The 9,678-nt window shown below is 40.7% G+C and overlaps 1 long non-coding RNA gene across 1 annotated transcript; it reads right to left on the bottom strand.

Annotated features, from left to right (window-relative positions):
* Positions 1-3,609: 3,609 nt before the first annotated feature.
* LOC147902860 (uncharacterized) lies at positions 3,610-4,753 on the bottom strand. Its single transcript, XR_015540841.1, has 3 exons — positions 4,668-4,753; positions 3,736-4,096; positions 3,610-3,639 (listed from the first exon to the last, which is right to left on the bottom strand). It is a non-coding gene; the product is annotated as an uncharacterized LOC147902860 (long non-coding RNA).
* Positions 4,754-9,678: the final 4,925 nt, after the last annotated feature.

Here is a 9,678-nt window from a genome sequence, read left to right as displayed (position 1 = left end):
AGTGCCACTCCCATTGTCATGTGATCTCTGCACATAGGAGACTTACAAAGAATGTGAAATGCAGCTTTAAAATTCCATTCTCCAAGTGACATCTGATCAATCTATAGGGCAGAATATGTCTATATCACATGTGTTCAAGGCTTCTTCTCTAAATCCCTATGTAACCTATTTCTAGCATTTCCTTATATCCCCTCTATAAATTTTGGGAAATTTTATAAATCCCATTATGTTATTATATTTATTTTCCTATAGGAATTTTAAAAGTCCTTATGTGAGTCATACACTACTACTTTTGGAGTCACTTTAGGTAGGATGAGATATTTAGAATGCAAGATGTCTACATCACCTACATTATTTGAATCTACACACAAAAAATTGAGGTATTGACAACAATAGGCAATGCAGAAGCTCAAGCTAGGTTTGTGTCTTGATGGTGCCATAAGGCAAGAGAAACAAAGAATAAAGACATATTTGCAAAAATCAAGAGGAACAAAGATCAAACAAGACAAATCATGTGTGCCATACACCAAGAGCAAAGAATTGTGCAAAGTCACTTGAAACACGTAAAGAGCTCAAGAAACAACCTTATTCATAGTGCCAAAGTTCAAGAATACTTGGGCTTAGTAATCTACTAGAAAGATTTGAAGATATGTGAACTTGAGCATCAAGATTTATGTCATCAGCTGGTTGAGTGCAATGTCTTTTACATGAATAAGGAGTTTCCTCTATGCGGTATGGACTTATATTGATGTACACTAAGAGTTGATCATTGATTGTCCATTGATTCACGAATATGAGAGAACGTGGGATGACTTGTGTCTCTTGTCACCCTAACAACACCTGATTCCTCCTTATTATCATAGTCAATCACTTAAATCCTGAAAAAAGGTGCCATGATAGGAGATCGATCTACTTCAAAATAAAATGAGAACCTTAATTATAACCTCCCCTCCACTTATGTGTGCATGACTTGCAAATTTTAGATTGCCAATTTGTGCATGACATGTGAGTTTAAATTTAATCATTATAATAAAAATTGGTGTGCATGACTCATGGGCTTGAATTTAACCATAATAAACACACACTCTTCCACAAATATAAAATTTTGGAAAAAAATGAAAATACATTCTAAAACACTTTACACTTTATTAAATTCAAATACTATAAACACATATACTAGTATTCAAAATGCAAGAAGTTGTAGCACGAAGATAAATATTTGAGAACTTTTAAAATATATTTTATAATACTTTATTAAATTCAAATACTATAGATGCATATACTAGTATTCAAAATGCATTGAAAGAGTAACATTATAGTTTATAAACATAATTGTCCAAGAGTAGCTTTATAAACAAATCAGACTAATAAAACTAAGGCATCATCTCAACTGCAAGCCGCAAATAGGCATGGGGTTGAGTGTTAAATCTTGCTAGGCGATTATTCATCTCGGCCAATGTCATTCTATTTTGTTTTTCCACAAACATATAGTTAGTTGCATTGAAATAAATATGTTGCAACTTGCCACTCCATGCTAACTGTTTTGTGTAATACTCTTTGAAATAGTATTCCTTACACTCCTTATAAAAATTTATAATCTCTTTAATCATGTATCCCATGGCAAACACATCCGATTCTTTACTGTAAGCATTGGTGTTCTCAGGGTCTATTATTTCTGGAGCTTGCCAAGGCCGGAGTCAACACTTTTGCCTTATTGTTGTACTCTTCTTGATCTTATAAGTCACATCCATGGATGCTTTTTTCAAGTTAGTTTTGTTAAGAAGCTAAACTTCTATATTGGCAGTGAAAGTTTATATGCCCTAATAAAAATAAATGTTTGAAACATTCGCCATGATTTGAAACTTTTATGCAAGAAAATTTAAAGTTTTACCAGGATTTACATTTTTTCCTTCAAATTTCAAAAGAAAATGTATAAAAAAGTACTACATTCTACCAATATTGTGAAACTAAAAAAATGAGCTTGAAAACTTTCTCTAAGATTTTATATTAATATATAAGTATAGCTTCGATAAAAACATCCTTGGTCACATCATCCATATCTAAAGTACGCTTCATAAAATTAGCAGCTTCTCTTGACTCACTGTATCAAAGCAGCAATCCCCAATGAATGATGCCAACCTGTGGACGATGATCCTTGGTAAAATCTAGCATGACATTGAAAGGGTATAGATCACAATATATAATGACTTCTTGGTGTACAACTGCTAATGCATCGAACAACGCATGTATGATGTTTGGGGTAGCTTCCACAAATGCCTTTAATCTAGTAAGCTCTACATTACTTAGTATTGGATCTGGCTCTCCTAGTGACTCCATTGCCTTTCAAGCATAACACTTTCTTTCTGAAAGTCCCTTTCTTAAAGGGTAGCTACATCATCATGTCCCTCCATTGAACTATGGAAAAATGTTGATCCAAGGTAAGCTTCTAGTAAATCGTATGCATCTGACAATCCTTGGATGTAATATTTGCATTCCATAATCTTTGTCAAATGACTTTAAGGTGTGAGATATGTTCCCTTTGTAGCACTTTGCTGCATAAGTAATACTTCAAGGAAAGAAAGAGATGCCATTAAAAGTGACTTTAAAGCACACTCCAAATCACCAAGATTCTTACCCTCTCTATAGTCTCATGGGGGATACCTAACACAATTGAGCAATAAACATTCCTAAATGAATGTGCTGTGAGGGGTAAAATTTTTAGGTGAGTGAACCTAGGTGAGCAGCCATAGTTTAGGCAAGTGGATTGACATGATTGCAAAAATGAAGTCATAGCTCATTCAATGGTCTACAACTTCCTAGTTCACTTCACATATCACGATTCCTCACACATCATCTGATATTTATGTTTAAAAATTGATATCTACTCTCTTTTTCCCAAAAACAAAGTCATAGGTCATTCAATAGCCTACAACTTCCAAGTTCACTTCATTACTCTATTCCTCACACATCATCTAATATCTATGTTCAAAAATTTATATCTACTCTCTTTTTCCTAATGGACGTAACAAACATTGAAAAACACAAACCATAGAGATAAAATGAAACATCTATTCAAAGCAATGGTCCACAAAATTTAAACAAATATAAGTTCAAATACATAAACATCTATTCAAAACCCTCAAGCACAAAATGTATATTGTCATCACAAAATAGGAAAATCTCATTCCCCTTTCTTGGCATCTGGATGCCTACGCTCTAAGGGCTTCAAGTAAACAGTCGCCATGTCATTATCTTTCTCAAGAGAGACACAATGTTTGCCTAGCTCTACACATGCATGTGCCATGTTTCCCATGCCTACAAATGCATCCACAACCACGTCCCCGTCTTGCATGAATGTGTGCAAGAGAAACCTGGAAATAAGATCCTCAATTGTTAACAAACCAACCATACACAAAGACTGAAAAAAGAAATTACCTGCTCAATCCAAGTTGTCTCTCCGCACCACCTCGCACAAACTTGCATCCCTCTTGTGTGCCTTTGAAGGTGTGGATTTTTGTCTCCCTTATCTAGTTTGACTGGCTACTGCCTATGTCATTTCAAAGACTCTTCTCTGCTAAGGCTTTATTGTGGGATCTTGCATCCATAGCACTGCCACATACCCAAGACTAGCCGGGTCATCTGTAACCATGAAAACTTAAACAAGTCAAACTTTTGCAAATTTTGTGCATAAACATATTTGAAACTGTACTACCATTTAAATGAGATTTCATGTACCATCTCCTTGGGATTCTCTTGCATGTAGCCACAGTCAAGGTATACCATCAGCATGCGAACTACCTCAAATCCGTTATCCAGTGCCCCCAACTGAACACAACACATATGTTCTAGCAAGCAAGTACTGATGACCCACCCCCCATCTTTGACTATATGGTTTGCAAATGTTGGAATAGCCTCCACAAGACCCATATTTAACTAGTTCCACTCCAAAATCTCCTTTCTGGAGATGCGCTCAACCAGAGATGATGTAGGAAAGTCTACCCACATCATGCTTGTAGCTGCCTTTGTTTCTTTCTCTTCAATTGTGATTGATGGAGGGGTCAGTAACTTAAGAAAATCCCTTTCTTTCACATGAGACCTGAAGAATAGAGACATTCACATCAAGAATCATATTCATACCATTTTGATTAAAATACACCTACAAACTATTGAATACATACTGGTGCCGCTTTCCATCCACTAGTGATAAGTGCACATCTAGCCAGTCAACTCTCACTACCCTATGATATACAGCCTCCTCTGCAGCTAGTAGAAAACACAATGTCAATCAAGTACTTGCAATGCCATCTACGGCCATAATATTGGAGGCACCTTTTTTCCCTTACCATCTCCCCTCTCAGATCTGTGTCATCAAATCTATTGTCCCCCTCATCTTCTTGACTACCCCTTCCTTCAACTTGCAACACCCTGCTTGCCTGAGACTCTCTCCCATCATTCCACCATGCTTGCCTATGACTCTCTCCCATCATTCCTTCTCTTGGTACGTAGCTCTCCTTGGTAGTGGAACCAATGTCCCTTGTCCTCTTGCCTGGTGTTTGCCTCCACATGACAAATTCTAAACCATGCATAAAAACGATGTTCATTCCAATGCATTCCTTGAAATATGAATGACACACTCAAGCAATGAACCGAAAGGAACACTTATTCACCTTTGTGTAGCTCCTTCTTTGACTCGAGAACCTTGTTGAGAGGATAATCCAACCACTAGGGGCATCTCTGCATCTCCCACTCGAATAACCCACCAAGGTGCTGCAAGCATGTGTCAGGAAACATGCATAGTGGCCCTTTCGTTATCAACCAATCAAGCACTACACTGGCATCTCATTTAGAGCACGCTCTCCCACCGGCTTGAAAAACCACTTGCAAGCCATTCACATAACTATTAGTCCATCATCATATACTATTATGAGATTTTCCGTACGGACTAGAGCATCAAACATTAATTACTTGTACACTAGGCGCCAGGTAGACCAGGTAGACATAATCATTTGTGGCTGCTTCTCCACAACTAGTGAGCTCTTCATATCGCCCGATATGTTATTGACAAGCATCTTATGAGAGAATGTTCCGGCATGATTTCAAATATTTGATTGCACAAAAGATTTCCCAAAATGAAAATTTCTCACCTACTAAGTCCAGCAATGTATTCTGGAAGTGAATCTGCCAGCATGCTCTAAAATACTTCACTGCATCATCAGGGAACTGAATTCCTAGACCATCAAATGGCACATTCATATGTCCTATCATCTCGCATGCCTTCTCAATCATTTGAGACCAATATGTCTCACTCTTGGCATGCCTAGCTCCATCTGCATGTTTGTATCTCCTGCAAGCACTCTCAAGACCTCTTGTTTCCTGCCATTAGAAAATCCATTAATCAAACCCATCTTCCAATAACTTGAAGCATACAACACAAAGAAATAAACAAAAGAGATGGAAGAGAAATTTTCAACTAGCGGAAACATCATTCAGTGTGGCCATTCACTTAAACTGTTTCACGTTTTCGTGGGGTCTTCAACACCCGAACAGTACGCGCTTCCAAAGTTCAGAAAGATGTTGGCAGGAATCAGAGATGCTGCTTTCGTTATTGATATTGTGCAACTTGTACAACTTATCAAGTCGCTGGTAGACAACATACGGGAGCGGCCGTCGAACAAGACGGAAATTCAGACCAAATGGCAGTCGCTGCTGGAAAGATTGACAGATCTAGAGAATGACATAAGAGAGATTAAGGATATGGATCCGTCCACAATAGAAGATATGGAGCTGAACACGATAAAATCTATGCTCAGTGGGTTGAGTTGGTCGTTTGATGGTTGGGACCAGACTCTTTCTCCTATCTATGTGAGTTGTCGTTTAGTTTCTTCTACTTGATATCTCGTGCTTGCTTGCGGGGACGTATGAGGAGAAGTGATTTTCCTGTGTTTTTTGTCACTGTATAGTGATGGAATTCAAACAGGTTATGCACTTTGTCTATCAACTATGTCTAGATGGCAAAGTTGCAAGACACGAGACAGATTTGGCGTTTGCATAATAGATTTTCGCCCAGCACAAAGGGCTTCTCGAGCGGTCAGATGGCCATGTTTTGCCATTTGGTTGTGCCCAGCGCAAATGGGGAGCGGACGAGCGTTGAGGCCATCTATAGCCATTTGGCTGTGGCAGAGTTGATTTGCGCCCAGCGCAAACGCTTTCTTGAGCCACCAAAAGGCCATCAGGGTCATTTGGCTCTGCCAAGCCCAATTTGCACCCAGCCCAAACGCTGGATTCCGGAGCAGCTCATATTGGATGTAAGGCCCTGAGCCACGAAGATGCATTCTGCGAGTAATCACGAAGGATGGAAGGCGGGGAAGGAGCCATGGAGGGAAGCTGGGGAAGCATCCACGGATGGAAGGGAGCAAGATAGGGAGCTGAGGAGGAGCAAGAAGGAGCGAAGCCAAGCTGGAGAAAGCTGGAGAAATCTCACACGTTTCTTCTCCTCTGCTTCACAGTATCGCGCCTCCGTCAGTTTTCGATCCCCACCTTTCTCTTCGCTCTGCTCCTCCCCAACTATTCGTAACGCCGTCTCTAACATAAATGCCTCCAAGTTATCCCTTGAACGCCCGTGGTTTTCAACATTTTGAAGGCAGAGGGCTCAAAGCCATGTTAGAGACTCCCGAAGGACAATTATGATCGTGTAAGCGCTTCACCTCGGACGATTTTGATCGCAGCTAAAGAAACAGTGGAAGTCGCGAGAATTACACGATCAGCAGCTGTCCACACACGATGGATGCTGTCTATCTCGCCGTCTCTTTCGCTCTTTCTCTCGCTTTCTCTGTCAGGGAACTTGCAAATCACGAGAGGCAAAGATACGACAGATCTGGGAGCTGGGGGATATTGTATGGAGCTGGAGAGATAAAATGGGGGAGAAGAATTAGAGGGAGAGTGATGAGTGAGGACGCGCTCAAGCAAAAAGGATGCAGAAGCGACACAAGAAGGAGAAGATGATGATGATGTGGCTTATTATTATTGGATAGGATAGGATTCTCCTGCTCCTGACCCATTGCAAAACAGCTCTCTCTTAGTCTCTCTTAGTCTCTTAGTCTCTCTTAGGCTCTCTCTCTCTTAGTCTCCCCTCTCTTGGTCTCTCTTAGTCTCTTAGTCTCTCTTAGTCTCCCTCTCTTAGTCTCTCGGTACTTTTCAATGGCCGTTCTTAGTCTCCCCTCTCTCTTTCTCAAAACCCACTTGCACACATCTGAGTCCAAGCTCCCTACCACCTAACATCCTCCTCCCCACTCTCTAGGCTATGGCGTATTTCACAAATTGAACATCCTCCTCCTCCTTGGGTTACTTGAAATAGCTATCCCTCCCTCCCTCTCCCTTGGTACTTGGCCCTTCTCTTTTGTTCCGTGCCTTTCTCTTTTGCTCCCTTCCCAACACAATTCCTTGCCTCCCTCAGCAAACTTTTGTGTAGAAAACTTATACAATGGCCATAGCAACCATTGCATTTGATGCTCAATGCCTATTGGAAGAAGTAGAAATCCCATTGAAGGAAGGAAAGTGTGTTGTGAACAAAAATTTCCTGGGTAATAAGCTTCCTACAGGCCTCATATGTGATGGAGTCAATGCTATGATTGTTGATACTGTTTGTGGCCAAACTCTAGTCCCTAGGGTGGAGCACACCGACATGGAAGGAGGTATACATTTCATTGTGGATTCAAGCTTGTCTGACAAGTATATAGTGTCGACCAAAGGGAGGACATCCTCACCGGTAATGGCTGGAAGTGCACACCATATATGTCAAGGATGATGAATATAGCGATCAAAAGAAGTAAGAGTGGAAATCCACAATGTCGGGGTCCAGTTCTCTCACACCAATAAATATTATGGAATCACCTGGGAGTAAAGCCCACACATCTATTGGAAGTGTATCTTCCTCTCGGCCTCCATGGAAACCAAGTGTATACAAGGTTTCCTCATCCAATCGGGCTCCTTTTGAAACTGTTTGTGACGAGATATTGTTCGCTGAAGAGGATGAACCCTCCTCAAGTAAAAGTGCAAGATCAAAGGGGACCAGTGTTGTAGATTACATACTTTCTCATTGTGCATCAACTAGTTTAGCGACATTAGTGAGAAGGAGCGGGCGCATTGTGCAGGTGGATGAGCTCCCAAGAGAGTATAATGGAGACTATGTCTTTGAGCTGCCCCCCCAAAGAGTAGATCGGCCAATGGAGGGTATGGAGCTCAAATATGATGGTCACTTGTGGACAAAGCCTATAACTTGCAATATTGCATTTGAAGGCACGGTTCGCAAATCTTCATGTGCAAGTGCCTTTGAATGTGACAATCCATTGTGTCCAAAATTGTTGAATAGTGGAACGAAGAATGATGCACTTTTCAAGGGTCTATTGGGAAAGAAGTGTGATGTCAACATGCTACCCTCTATCAAGGATGGAGGGTCCTTGAGGTGCTATTTTTGCAAGAAAGCATCTATGTGTACTAGTGTGTGACAGAGTACAGCTCACTATGTCATGCCCCATGATGCAACATTCACTTGATTGATGATACATGGAGGCATGCATGCACACAAAGTACAAGTTGGAACATCAAGGAAGAACTTAACATCATTGGTGCAAGGAGCCGTGCAATCAAATCGCATTGCTGGAACAAGGAAAATACAAATGGATGTGACATGAAGACTTATGGAGGAAATGGTAATGAATTCTAAGGCCTCTCGAGTCTCATTTTGGCGATGTTGAGTTGTACAACATTCTAGAAGAATTGGAGCCTCTAGCAAGAACACGCAGGTATCTCAAGATCCTTTCTCGTTATATTTCTTGGTGTTTTGAAGTTTCCAATGATAAATGGGTTTTCTACCTTTATTTTAACCAGGTTGAAAGACATTGTTGGGAAGGCAAAAAGGACAACTTTACCTGGCAATGGAGGGCTAGACAGTATCTTGGAGCTGAAATGAAAATGCATGTATGACTTCTTTCAATGTAGCCGATTTCCTAGACAGGGGTTTGAGGAGGAAAGATGTTTTGTGTTCAGACCAAGGGTCCAGCTTCAAGGGTTGACATAGTTAATCGCATGAATCGTGATGGTTCTGATGATCTGAAGACAAGCTGGGTGATGTTTGATCACACACGGAGAGTGGTTGGTTGGAGCACTTTTGCTTGTCATGTCTATGATCCAAGGTGTAATATTCCATAATTTCCTAGGGCTTTCCCATACTGTTTGTTTGCTACATGTTGCATGCTGATCTTGTATTCTATTCTTTGTATCGTAGCTTGCGGGAGGTGCTCACTATAGCCACATGTGAAATGAAAGAAGAGGACACAGATGCACAAATACTATTCTGGGAGGACCAGGTCATGATACGGTGCAGTTATCCGAAAGCAAATTTTATGGATTTATGGCTGATGAAGCACAAGCAGGATTTGGAAGACACATAGGACGTGGTCCATCCATAGCAACCCTGCAACAGAGAGCGAGAGAGGGCAAGACACGCAAACCTTCAGAGGTGGTACACATCATTAGGGATGAGATAGCTGGATCCCCTCTATACAATGAGAGAACACACCTTGAAGGTGATCCGGAGACTATCCAAAAGAGAAGAAAATCAGCAAAGGTAAGCAGGCCTAAGGAGGGTACCAACCACAGGCCAAAATATGATCATGTCAA

The sequence above is a fragment of the Dipteris shenzhenensis genome, chromosome 4 (assembly GCF_047967505.1).
Source record: "Dipteris shenzhenensis isolate YYH24624 ecotype China chromosome 4, Dip_SZ_1.0, whole genome shotgun sequence".
NCBI lineage: Eukaryota > Viridiplantae > Streptophyta > Polypodiopsida > Gleicheniales > Dipteridaceae > Dipteris > Dipteris shenzhenensis.
This window is presented reverse-complemented; position numbering and strand designations above follow the sequence as displayed.